Source organism: Dromaius novaehollandiae, chromosome Z (assembly GCF_036370855.1).
Source record: "Dromaius novaehollandiae isolate bDroNov1 chromosome Z, bDroNov1.hap1, whole genome shotgun sequence".
NCBI lineage: Eukaryota > Metazoa > Chordata > Aves > Casuariiformes > Dromaiidae > Dromaius > Dromaius novaehollandiae.
The window spans coordinates 29,888,417-29,901,470 of record NC_088132.1 but is presented as its reverse complement, the minus strand read 5'-3'; positions in this window follow the sequence as shown (position 1 = coordinate 29,901,470).

The window sequence follows — 13,054 nt, the reverse complement described above, 5'->3', positions numbered from 1 at the left end:
GTAACAGAAAATTTTATGCAGATGGCTAAATATTTCTTTAGGTATCTAATTTTAACAATCCCAGTTAAAAGTAAGTGTCACAGCTCACTTCATCTGTAAGTAGACTTGCAATGTTACACAGTGCTTGGGGGACATTGTTGTGAACAAGCCCAGTATTTTTATAAGACCATGCCAAACAGTTTTTCCTAAAAAAGGTACTGCCTCAGAAGTCATCTGCTAGATTATTTTTCTTCCCAGCAGAGGACTCAGCAATTGTCGCATACCTTCTTCCTGCCCCTGACGCTCCATGGCACCTTTTCTAGGATGCTAGGATCACTCTCAGATAACTAGCAATGAGATTGAAGTGGAAACATGATACCCTTTCATGCTCTACCTTACCGCACATAACTGACTTCATATCTCTTCCCTGTCTTAAGAAACAGAAAACATAGCCCTAAACTATGGCAACAATAGCTTGACTCGAAGATTAAATGTTGTGACAACTGTGATTCCAGCTGCAGCAATGGAAATAATTGGCCTTGAAATCCCTTTCTCTAGGCAGCCTCTGTTTTCCCCGTCTGAAAGGTGTGTTATTGAAACATGTTTTGCAGCTTTAGACCTGACCCTAATTTTAATCCATAAGAAGGAGGAATTAACAGAGTTTATTTTTCTTATCTAGAGATATCCAGCTTAGGATCCCAGACTTCTCACCAGGTATATGATGAATTAAACCTCTTAACATCACTCTGTGGCCGGTAAATACTCAATGATACTTTACCTGTTGATGTGAGGGGTGAAAGAGGGGCAAAAAAAGGACAGTCTTCAAGCTCTCACACATTGAAGAACTTGAGTCATGCAGCCACCTTCCAGTACAGAGTCCCTTGGGTTAAAGCCAGGCCAGGCAACAGAGATGGCCTCAGGCCTGTCTTAGTTATATCAACAAAGTGAAAAAACCCCTACATCCTCCCATTCCTCCGAACCAGCCGACACATGCCCATGGTCAGAGAATGCAACAGTGAAGACCACAAAGCCAAGAAAGCCTAAAACTTACCACCATCACCCCTCAGCCATCCCCAGAGCTGTCCCTGAAGATACCTCCTCCAGTGGGAAGTGTCAGCGAAGACCAAACCCATGCCGCTCATGGAAGGGTACTCACAAGACCATGCCCTAAGAGACCACCAACTCCCCAGGAGCCACCCAAGCCTGACCTGGGGTCTCTAGGCAGCACCTGGGCTCTGCCATCACCATGTTATAGGTGCAAAGTCTCTGCCTTGTGATTGCCATGCTTGGAAACACTTGGCGACATCAGGAGTCCTGCACATAACCCACATCAAAGGGGCCCATTGCAAGAACGAAAAAGATGAGATGCTTCAGCTGCTCTATTTCATGAGTCATTCCCAAAACAGATAGGCACATGCACTTAGCAGAATGACTTGAACAGGATCTGTTCAACCAAGAAGGAAATGAAATCTTATGGTGAAGTTTCAGATAGAAAAAGGCCTTCTCCACAGTGATGTGACTTCTGCTCAAGGACCTGATTTAGTGCAGCAATTAAGCACATGCCTAAACACATGAATGGTCCCACTGAAGTCACCATGACTAAAATATATGCTTAAAATTAGGTAGCCTTAAGTACATTGCTGGTGTCCAAGAGCCTTCAACTGCTGAAGAATTACATGGGAGAGATGTAATCATTTAAGGAGCAAATCCCAGGATGATTAAGGGTCATTTATAAATAACCTTTTCCTGACTATATTTTAAGTTATGTTGTTATTTCTTTTAAATCATTCCTACTATTAGAAAATAATCTCTATTTATTCAAAGCAGAGGTCAGCTGGAATGGCTCTTGTTGGCATGAAAATTCAGAGTAACCGTTTCCTTATTTTTTCATAAATATAACTGAAACTGTTCAAAGTATTAATTGTTTTATAATTTAACTGCCTTGCCTTCTAGTGAACACTTGGAGAAAACTTGCCAATAGATGTCTCACTCAGAAAATCATGATTTCTCTCTGCGGAAGCTAAAGGGAAAACTAGTCTGTAAAGTCAGCTAACATGAAGATCCAGTTCTATTTTACTGTCAGCCAAGCATTAGAGCAGATTTGTGAGAAACAGGCAAATAACACAATAAATGCAACAAGGTGTGGTTTGTAAAAGAGATGTTGCTTCCGTTGACTTTAAAAAGAAGTGGAAATCTCTGTAGAGCAGTGTGCGAATTTTTGTGGTATCACAAAAAAACAAAAAAACCAAAAAACCCAGTTCTTTACCAGCATTACTGTTTTTCCTTCCGCCTCCTCCTTCTAGCCTTTCAGCTCCACTGCTGTGTAGGCTTTAGGTGAGCAATCTTTGAGGGAAACCTGATATCAGACTAGAAACGAAAGCACTGTGGCAATCTAATGTGCTCTTGACCCTCCATTAAGGTTGTTTAAATAAGGTGCCATAAATAAGTGAAGAGTTCAGAGTACGACTTTTCAGCCAAAAAAGGCTTGGAAATGTATCTGCCCAGAAATAAATTGTTCTGTCTGTATCCCCTGGCTCTGCTTCTTTCTCTTTCGCTTGCGTCTCATTTTCTTTCTTCCTGTTTTGGCACCGGCCCTCGCTTGTCACCCAAGCAGACCCATGGGGCTGGCGGGAAGGACGCGTTCCCGTGTCCCCTCTGCTCTTCAGCACTGGGGTTCGGCTACTCAGCGCTCTGGGAGCCATCCCCGCGCTGAAGTCCCTGACTCTCTGCTGAGGATCTTGCCAGTTGTTTAGATCAATGGATTGAACAGATTGCAATACTATGGTAATTTAAAATATTTTTTGCTCCTGAAAGTAACTATTTAAATTTGCTTTCTTTCCCTTACTGCAAATGAAATCTAACTTCACCAAAAAGGGATAAAATTTTGCCATGGAAACCTTTCCCACTACTCACATAACCTTCATTGTAAAGACTGGGAATGATCTTAAGGTAAAAAAATGAAAAAATGGAGAGACTAGAAATATATATGCTGCCACAGCAAGAAAGATCATAAATCCAGGTGTTTTTGAAATATCCTTCTCAAACATGAAAATTCCTTAAATGTGCTGATTATCAGATTATATTTGTCTGTAATACATTACTGCACAGTTTCTGTCATTTGTTCACGTTATGAACCTCTTGGTATTTCAAGGATAATTTATCCTTGTGGTAGAAGGGTGTAAACAATCTGATACGTGATCAGCGACGCAAGGGGTAGTGACACTTCTCTTTCTTTTTTTCATAGCTGAGAAAACAACCTAAAAGCCAAATACCTGATGCTAATTTGGGTAGCTGCAGCCACCCCTTGCAGTTTGCGATTTTCTCAGGACGGGGGAGAAACGTGATTTCCAACACTGGCTATGCACCAGCTACCAGGATGCTGCGTGTGCAGATGTGCCCATCTGCTCATCCGTCTCCTGTGAGGGCCTGGGTGGTGACTGAGGGTGGACACAGCCACTTGCCCAGAGGGAGAAGCACTCCAAATTTTTGCTCATGGGCAGTTTTTCAGTTCTGCCAGTTTTGAGTTTACTGTGAATCCCAGAATAATTTATTTCTTAGCGCACAGAGGTTGCGGAAATGAAGATAATAGCAGAGTCTTCTCATTGTAAGTTGTTTTGAGACCCAGCCAAGGTGTATAGGAAGGGCCAATGTTTATTTTTAAAACCTCAAAAATTTTAAACAAATCTCATTACATTTAGAGGACTCTGGAGCTTCCTCATCTTGAGTGCATGTGGTTGGCTGGGGTCCTTTACTTTTTTTTTGTTCTTCTTGCTTGTTTTTTTCCCCCTTCATTCTGTAACTAAGGTCATCCCATTCAAGACTGCCTTTTGTTCATCATATAAGAAACGTATAATGGAAAAGCCGCATTTGCCAACAGTGATCTTATTTTAATTTTGAAGAGAGACATTGCAATGGCTCAGTATATACACAGTATGCACTTAGCAGTTAAGGAACAGCCCTTGTGGGAGACATATGCAGGAGAAATGGACAGGTTATGGTGAAATGTATAGCTGGCTGTTAACAAGTCAGTTATAAAGTCCTTGCCCTTGACATTTGCATCCTGAGCTAAAGGCTGACAAATTTGGATTTATTTTCTGTTGGATTTTCCATGTTTGCAATCTGTTAGGGGAGTAATAATTTAACTGAATGAATTTAATTAAATGCAGATTCACAGTGAGTCCCTACATCCTTCTGAACCTGATTTCAGATCTAGCTGGTCAGATGTGGTATAGCGGGGTACTAGGGCACTTAGCCATCAGGCACTACTTCCATGCTTAAATGTGTTGATTAACATCCTGGGTGGAGAGTCTGGCCGTCCCAGGGATTCCTCAGGCATTGCCTGCTGCAGAATTGACCAAAATGTATGCAGATCATTTAAACTAATCAGTAGAAACCATTTCTGCAGATGCAGCAATGGTCATGCAGAACAGTCTTTTGTCCATAATAAAGATAAACAGGACGTTTATATGGAGTTTAAGATAATCAACAGCAAGGAATCATGTGCTCATGTGGGACCAGCGGCCAGCGGGACTGCAGGAATGCATAGTGCAGTCCAGGACCTTTCAACAGAGGGTCCTGTCACCCTCTGGATCTTGACTGACCATCCTGCTCAAGTGCTTCCATTCCCCATGTCAGCATTACCCTGGGCAAAAGATACCGATAGATATATTTTTTAACAAACTCTCTATCCATGAATATCTGTGCAATATATCCAAGTTGGCCAATCCTTCTTTCTTCCCCTGACAAGTCTAACATTTTCCTAAAGTCTGTACAGTATTTAATATTTCATGTCTCAGTTATAATGGCCCCAAGCAATAAGCGTCTAATGTTACACACATATATTCTATACGCACCTTTCTCACTATGTTTTTATTGTTGATAAAATTGTTGATTAAATGTAGTTTTTGATTTTTTTCTTCACTGACATCTCTGCATTAAGTGATGTGCCACAGAATGAAAAGTTAAACAGCTTTATACAGTCAGCAAGAATTTGTTTTGCGGGACCTGCTAAAATGCTCAGCTCAGTATTTCTGAAACTCTGTAGACTGCCTGCATCTCATAAACTCTTCCAGACAACACTGCAAAGATCAAATAAGTTCTCAGACAACCTCCTTGTTCCGTCTGATCTCTCTTCCCTCTCCTCATTGAAGGACCCTGACTTCAATGAACGAAAGAGCAGACCCAGACAGTTTTCTGTCTGGCGGTGCTTGAATTGCTTAGGCAATTTGCCTAAGTAAGTGGTTTACCCTCCTGATAATGTGTTTTCATGTAGAGTCTGAAATGAGAGGGCTTGAGGAGCATGCTATGCATTAAATGCATAAAGGGCAAAGCCTTTTTTCTCTGTATAACAAAGTGCTCCCTGATTATAGTAAGTCTATGTTAAAAACACATTAAAGACATAACTTCTGGCTGACTGGTAAACATTATAGAATTGCAAAACTTTTCTGTGGAGTTATTTTATTAATTTTTATTGGCAGAAACTTGAGAAAACAAAATGAGTTATATTGCTTTCAAACTTGCTTTCACAGACTTTACCCCCTGTTAGTTATTTTAGAGATTCTCAAAGCCAAATAAAATTAGAGTGTGAATTATGTCATGCTGTCAAAAACAGACCATCTCTCCTTATTTTGAAAGGTCTCTCAGAACCTGCCATGGCTCACAAATCTTTTAGTGGGACTTAGGCTAACATTCAAGAATTATAACTGTATAGAAAAATTAAACTCAAATGTTTATGGGGGAGGTAAAAGAAGTTAGGCATTTAACTACACGTAGCTACGTAAACAGAGAAATGTCTTAATTGCCAGTCATTTTGTTAGCCATGCTAAACACTTCTAACTTCAAGTCTAGGATACTCGTGACCTTAAATGTTTTCAGATCATTTTCATGGAGGTGCTTAAATGTAGATCTGGGTGCTTAAAAATAGGCTGCCACATCTGAAACCATGACCCTTGCTGAACAGGGTAAAAGAGAGCACGGTGACTTCTGCCTACACACCAGAGATCCTTACTGCCCTCAAAGGAACAGAGCATAAAAGAACCACAGTCCTGTGCTTCAGCCATAGCCTCCCGTTTCTGCTTTTTCTTGACAAGCTATTAATAACACACCGCTCTTCCAAACCACACAGGCAGAGACCCTATTTCAGACCAGGTCAGCCATGCCTCGCTTAAATGGCAGGTCCGGGTTACATGCCTTTATATATAAGAAATCCTGAAGTGAAGTGCTAGTTAAGCAGGGTGAGAGATGCTTGACTCTGTGACCGATGAGAAACACTGGACCATAATGATCCCTCTTCAGGAGCTGGAGTCCTAAACCTCTCCGACTTTTTTTACCCTCTCCATCTGAAAGAGATGGGAGTTGGAGAATTTCTGATGAGACTGAATTAGGGCTGTCCAAACATTCTCCCTGCATTTCTCTATCCATAACTCTCAAATACTAGCTTGGCTGTTATTTTTAAAACATGTGAACAGCTAAAACATTTCCAGACTGGCAGGCAATCTGTTCCCCAGTGCCTGATGTGGAGGGAGGGTGATGTGGAAAGGACATTGTTCTGATTTTTAAAAAGTATGTGTTTCAGCAAATACTTCTTGGTGAGACCTGGTCCCACGCATCTAAGGGACAAAACAGAGGATTTCCAGTCTGGGTGGAGATGTCTGACCCTTTACATCTCTGGCCTCTATGGAATTTCTGATTTTCACCTCAAAATAATATAGGGAGCTCTGTGAAGCTGCTCAGCCTGAGACTGCCTTTTCCTTGCTGTCTATAGGTGGCAATGCCATGCTGTTGACAGTGCCATGGCTAGTGTGCGGAGCTCAAGCCTTCAGTGCACTTAGTCTTGCAGCTATCCAATTTGCTGGAATGGAGCTGAAATACTATATATGACACCGTTTTTTTTCTTAAGTACTTGGCTCTTTTCTTAAAAACAAGGGCACATCCTTGGCTGCCCTTCTGTCATTTTGCACTGCACAGCAGCAGTGCTGCACACACTGGTCCTGCAAATGTGGCTTGTGCAATCATCTTTCCTGCTAGGACAGAGCAAGCACAACAGCTTTGTGTTGCCCCATATTTCACCTTTCCACCCAAGGGCCCTCTCTGGAGAATACAAGGCGCAGCCAGTATGAGTCAGCCTCTTCTGCCAGGTGGCTCTCTGGAGCCGTGTTACAGTGGCCACTAGATGCTTGAAGGACTGGAGAATGTACAGCTATATTTTAATATACCTTAACACACTTTTGAAATGTGATCAAGCCAAGTTTTCTTACCCTTTGCCTGTACTTTGTGCTAACACAGTCGACTAGTACCCTACCACCATCCCTTGATGTTAATGCTTTCAAATTCCCGAGTTAGGCACAAACTGGAGAACCACTTAAACAGCCCGTAGAGCATCTCCCTTTCCCTAGAGCACTGTAACACAGCACAGGATTATGCCTGCATCTGCGTTTGGCCCTGTATGCCAAAGGGCCTGGTCATACACTGAAATCACAGCAATGTGGCATGCGGTACGGACCACCTCGCTGAAAGTACTTAGACAAAAAAGTAACATTAGAATACATAAGGGGCGCTTTGAGAGTGTATGTCTTATGTCACACTGATGTGTCTGTACATTAGAATAAACTTCTGGTAGGTCAGTGACTCCTGTCGACTCCAGCATGGCTCAAGAGTCAACTTTATGCCTCTTAACTACAGCGCTCTCAGATTACATCCAAGTTTTAGAGCCTACAGACAAATTGCAGGCAAAATACCTGATGAGTGACCTCCAAAGCATTTTGAAAAAAGTCAATGCAGTGGAAATGATTGTGGGTTAAGATTATCAATTACTCAACTCTCTCTAGCTGATTGGCCACAGTGGGCTCAGCCTTTCTCGTGCCAGCCTAAATTATAGGCCAAACTGGTTAAAGTCAAACTGTCACATGGGACTACCTGATGCAATTGGTCTTGAGATGTTGGCATAGTTTGGAGTGGATGTAGATTCCTTCCTAATTTCCTCCCAGGCTGACCTGGCACAATGTGAACCTCCAAAGGATGCTTTCTGCAAAGTTTTATCAACAAATGTACTGGTTTTATGTAGTACTGTGTTCCCTGTTTGTTTTTCAGAGAGGATCCGAACTTAAAAATGAAAATGTCCTCTTCCACTTCAAAGATCTTGGAATTATATCACAAAATTGACCGTTAAAAGACAACTCTGCATTCTTGTTATCAAGCAGTAGACTACAGAGCCTTTCCTGGATATTAATTCAGTGTCAGTATATCAGAAATAGTTTATCTAGCTGTTGTCTCTCAAAGAGCATGATGCTGTCTCCCAGAAAGTATGTGGATTTCTCCAGTGTATCATAGTACCATTTTGAAATTTTTCATAATGCTATGCACAAATCTCCTTCAAGTTCTCAGTCTAACCTAATCAATGTCTTCTTAAAATACTTAATTCTACAGTCCAAAAGAGGAGGCCCTTTGGATTGACTGATAAGTCACAAAACATTTTGAGAAACTCTGCTTTATATGCCGTGAGCCACAACTGGAGCCACCAAAAATGCACAGCTCTAAGAAGAGAAAACTGTCTCACAGCGTCAATAATTTTCTTTTAAAACTCGCCATGCCCCTCATGGACAGAGAAGAAAGAGCGTTAATGGCATTCCAGCACCAGTAAAAGTTTCTGTAATTCCAGTATGAATTATTCATGTCATTCTGGACTGTGATCTTGGGTCACCAGGTCTATCTTGCCTGGAGAAGCTAAGGAAAAGAAGTGATCTCTCTTTACCCTCTCACCTTAGGTTCTAGCTCTCCTCTAAATGTAACTGTTGCCTATCCCTGGCCTGATGATGGTATCTTTTTCTGAAGGATACTGAGCACTTCTCAGAAGTGAACATTCCCAAAACAAAAAAACCTTGAGGCTGTTACAGTCAATATGAAGTGGGGTGAAGCTGAAGTAGAGGTATCAATGCTCTAAGTAACTTGGGAGAAATGCCAGCAACTCTACCCTGGCTTTTGACAAAGCTTGCTTTCTTCACAGAAAAAAATGTGGGTAAGAAAATGAAATGTCCTGCTGTTTCCTTCATCGCTCTTGTGTCTTCCCTGGAGAACATCCACCAGGGACACGGTTTGCAAGGGGGTTTGGAGGAGATGCTCTGAAGGAGGAAATTGGGTTCCTGGCAAAGACGAAGTTGCCGGCCTATTAACCGGCAGCCGTACTCGGAGAGGAAGCTTGCCATTTAGCTTGCTGAAAGGAACTGCTGAAACAGGGCTGCGCTTTGAATCTGCGTGTCTGAATGCGACATCACTGACTCCCTCGCGACGGAAAATTGCTGAGACTATAATTTGTACATTCAGCCCTTATGAAGAACTGACAGGAAAGCTGAGCATAGTGCCAGCCCGCATCTGTGCTATTACACCAGCTGTGTGTGTTTAGCCTATGCACTTATGTACTGAAGTTCTCGCAAAAGGCATAAATACAGTGAAAGTCAAAATAATGAACTCTGATTCATCACGCTTTATCCTGACTGAATCAGAGCAGGAATATGCGGTTGCTTCTGTTCTCGTCTTAAATTATATCTTTTGCGCTCAGATAGATAGCAACCTTTATGAGGCTGAAACTGCCACTTAGAGCTTCACGGAACAAATGTTCTTAAATAGTGCTGGGATCAGTAGCAATGAGCGAAAAAATAAAGGAAGCACCACTGAGCCGCCCAGCGAGGAGCTGCGCCTGGTCAGAGGGCGCCCCGGAGTTGTGGGAGCAAGGCGAGACGGGACGCGGCCCTCCTGCGCTCCTCTCCCTGCGTGGGCGCAGAGCTGGCTTTCCGCCCGAGAACGTCAGGCAGTCTGCACGGCAGGCTGTGCATCCCTGCACAGTCCGGCAAGCCGCACGCTCACAACACGCCGAACATTGTTGCTAAGTCTAGCCAAAGAGGTCTAGGCACACTGGACGGGTTTTTATTTTCCCAGAGGGTGGAATGAAGGCCGTTTTGCATTGGTGTTTACCAATAATAGATGTTAAACATACACATTTGCATCTGCATTAGCAGCCCCTTCAATGAATGAGCAACCCCTTCAGAAGCTGTAGAAACCCTAAGTGAATTTGAATTTTCACTGTCATTATCCAAAAATATTTAGGTGTAGATAGGGTACGTATTACTGTTTAAAAAAGCTTGGGTACGTGGAGGAGGCAAATAGTGAAAGGACTTAAAGACATGGGAAGATTATTGCTCACACTGCTAAGTCAGAAAACAGTTTCATATTCTGATTTATTGACATCTGAGCCTCAATGTCTGAATGATGGTCACAAATTATTTCCCAATTTCCATAATTTTTAAATGCCAAACTTAACAAAGTGCCATTTGCAACAAAACTTCTCCAGGGTGGGCACAAGCTGTTGGATTGCTATAAGTAGACAGCTGTTACCAGTGATTTATCATCAGACTGGAAGGTTGTACTGAGGAAGGCACCATAGAGGATTTACCCTACATGGTGCATTTGCAATTAATGACCAACATGCTGGAATTCTATTCCAGCGTGTTTGTCGACAACATGCAATGCATAAGCAAACTGGGAGGCGCTGCCACCAACTGGGAGGACAGAATAAGACTTGAAAACAACCTGGAGAAACTGAAGAAATGATTCCCCCCCAAAAAGAGAGGATGGAGTATGGACAAGTGCAAGGTAGCTTCACAAATGCAGGGTGGAGAAGGAACAGAGCTAGGCAGTAGCTCTGCCGAAATGGTATGAGGGTCATGATGGATCAGACAGTGTTGTGCTGTTGTGAAAAAGGCAGACAAGATAGAAAGGCATTTAAATAGGTTTATAGGAAGATGTGGAGTCATCCTTCACTCGACCAAGTGGGGTACAGTGTCCTGTTTGCACTCTGCACTTCCAAAAAGCTGTGGACTAATTACAAAGAGTCAAGAGGAGAGCAACAAAAATGTTCAGAGCTTTCAAAAATGTGATACATAGGAACTTGAAAAAAATGGGTATTTTAGCTTTAAAAGAGATAGGGTGAATATGGGGGCATGGCAATTCTTAAAAAATATAAAATTCTGCTGCAAAGGAAAAGAAAATAGTATTTCTCTGGCTGAGAACAGTAAAACACATCAGCTATTTGAAATAGTTGTACTGTCTCCATCAATGGCAGTTTTTAAGAATGAGGCAGATAAACACCTCTGAGGAATGAGAAAAGCATGATGGTCCTTGAGAGCTCTTTCAGGTCTATTTTTCTAACAGCCACAGACGGTTTGGAATGTATGGCTGGGATTTCATGGAAATGTAGGGGAGCTACATGCTTAACTCCTTTGCAGTTGGAGTTGGGTGTCTGATTCTTTTGGATTCCTTTCACACCCTACTTCTTTGTTCCAATGATTTGAAATAGTGCTAAGGAAAATAAAACTCATTCTGACAAGAATTTGTTTGTCAGATTGCAATAGGAGAAAAAAAATGCAAGGTGGGTTATAGAAAACCTTCAGTCTTAACAAAAGAGAGTGTTTTAAAGTTACCAGCATATGAATTCAGGGCATTAGAGTGGCAGTCCTGACTAAGCTTCTCTTAAAGATTTCTTTTTAGAATAGCTAGATTAAAAGTTAGATTCTAAACTAGAAACTAGATTCAAGAAAAGAAAGGAGCAACAGACAAGGGAGAAACTTTACTGTGTCAGAGCGTTCAAAAAAGAAAGGTATTTCATGGAATAGCGCTTTATATTAATTCTGTGAAAGCTGTCTGATATAAAAGAGAAGCATTAATTCAGATAAAGATTTGCCAAGGTGAGCTAACAAGAATAGCAAGGGGCTGTGTAATGAGGGCAGTCCTTTGTCCCATGATTCAGTGAGACATGATGCCCTGTTTTATTAAGAAGTAGTAGATAGATAAATATGTACCATATTTATTTCAGTTACTCCTCTCTCTGACCTACCACTTTTCTTTGTTCTTGATGAACCCTTTTCCTGCCTATCTACAGCGGCTTTAATTTTCCCTGTAGCTACATAAGCTTGCCAAGCCCTACTGGGGTTACTGAAGAGCAAGGGTGAAGACATGCTCCAGTGTTGCATCCTTCTAGAGCTTGCCATCTCTGTAGTTTGTCCATCTCCAGGGCAGAAGGTTGTTTGGAGCAGGCCATGAGAAAGCGACTATGCCATAGGGGCGAACTGGCTCTTTGGTGGTTTTGCTACCCTCACAAAGGTAGACAAGCGGCTAGCTAGCGGAAAGGACAGCACTCAAATTGCAAAGCCAAGTACAACTCCATTTTCCATGCACTACACATTCTTCCGCACCATTTTCCCTCTGAAGAGTACCTTTTCAGGGTCCTTTTCTTCCTGAAACAAGCATACTGAAAGCTGAATGAGCTATTGCTGAAGCCAGGGCTCATGTCCTATAAAAATAACACCAGGATAGCAGCTGTAGTGGACTAAGATACAACAAGGTAGGCTTTCATTTGTGTAAAACCTCGCCATTTATTTGTGTTTTTTAAAGTCCCTCTATTCTTCCAGAGGGGTCAACCCAGACCACCTTTTGTTGCTTAAACAATGTTCTGTCTTTTCTGTATTGTGCTTATGACTGCCAAACTTAATTAAAACAAATTATTTTTTCAGATGATCTATGCAAGTGTGCTCAGTGAAGCCAAGGCATTGCTAATTAAAAGACGTTTGTTTGATGGTTGAAGGCAGGATGTGAGAAACATCCTTAGCCAGACTTTACAGGCACCCTTGCCTTCATTTCTGTGAGGAGAGCTCTAGTTAGTCCAGCCTACTAGGAAAAACCACAAGAAAATCAATGGTATTTATGTTTTCCCACTTGTAAAATCAAGAACATTTCTCTTTGTACCATGGTGTTTTTCTAATGAAGGATGAGTGTTGGATCCCCATCCATTATGTCACTGTTACTATTAATGTTGTTCCTGCTAACGCTATGTTGGAACTCTTTATAGTCATTTAGGATATTTATAAGAGTGGCGACATTTATGATTCCACTAGCATGAGCTGATGTCAGTGTTGATTATGTTTCCTAGCCCATTGTTCTTGTCAATGTTCTCTGAATCAGTGTTCCTACTGCACACAAACGCACATGCTTTTGCACTGGGCCTGATGCACTGAAAACAGGAAGGCGT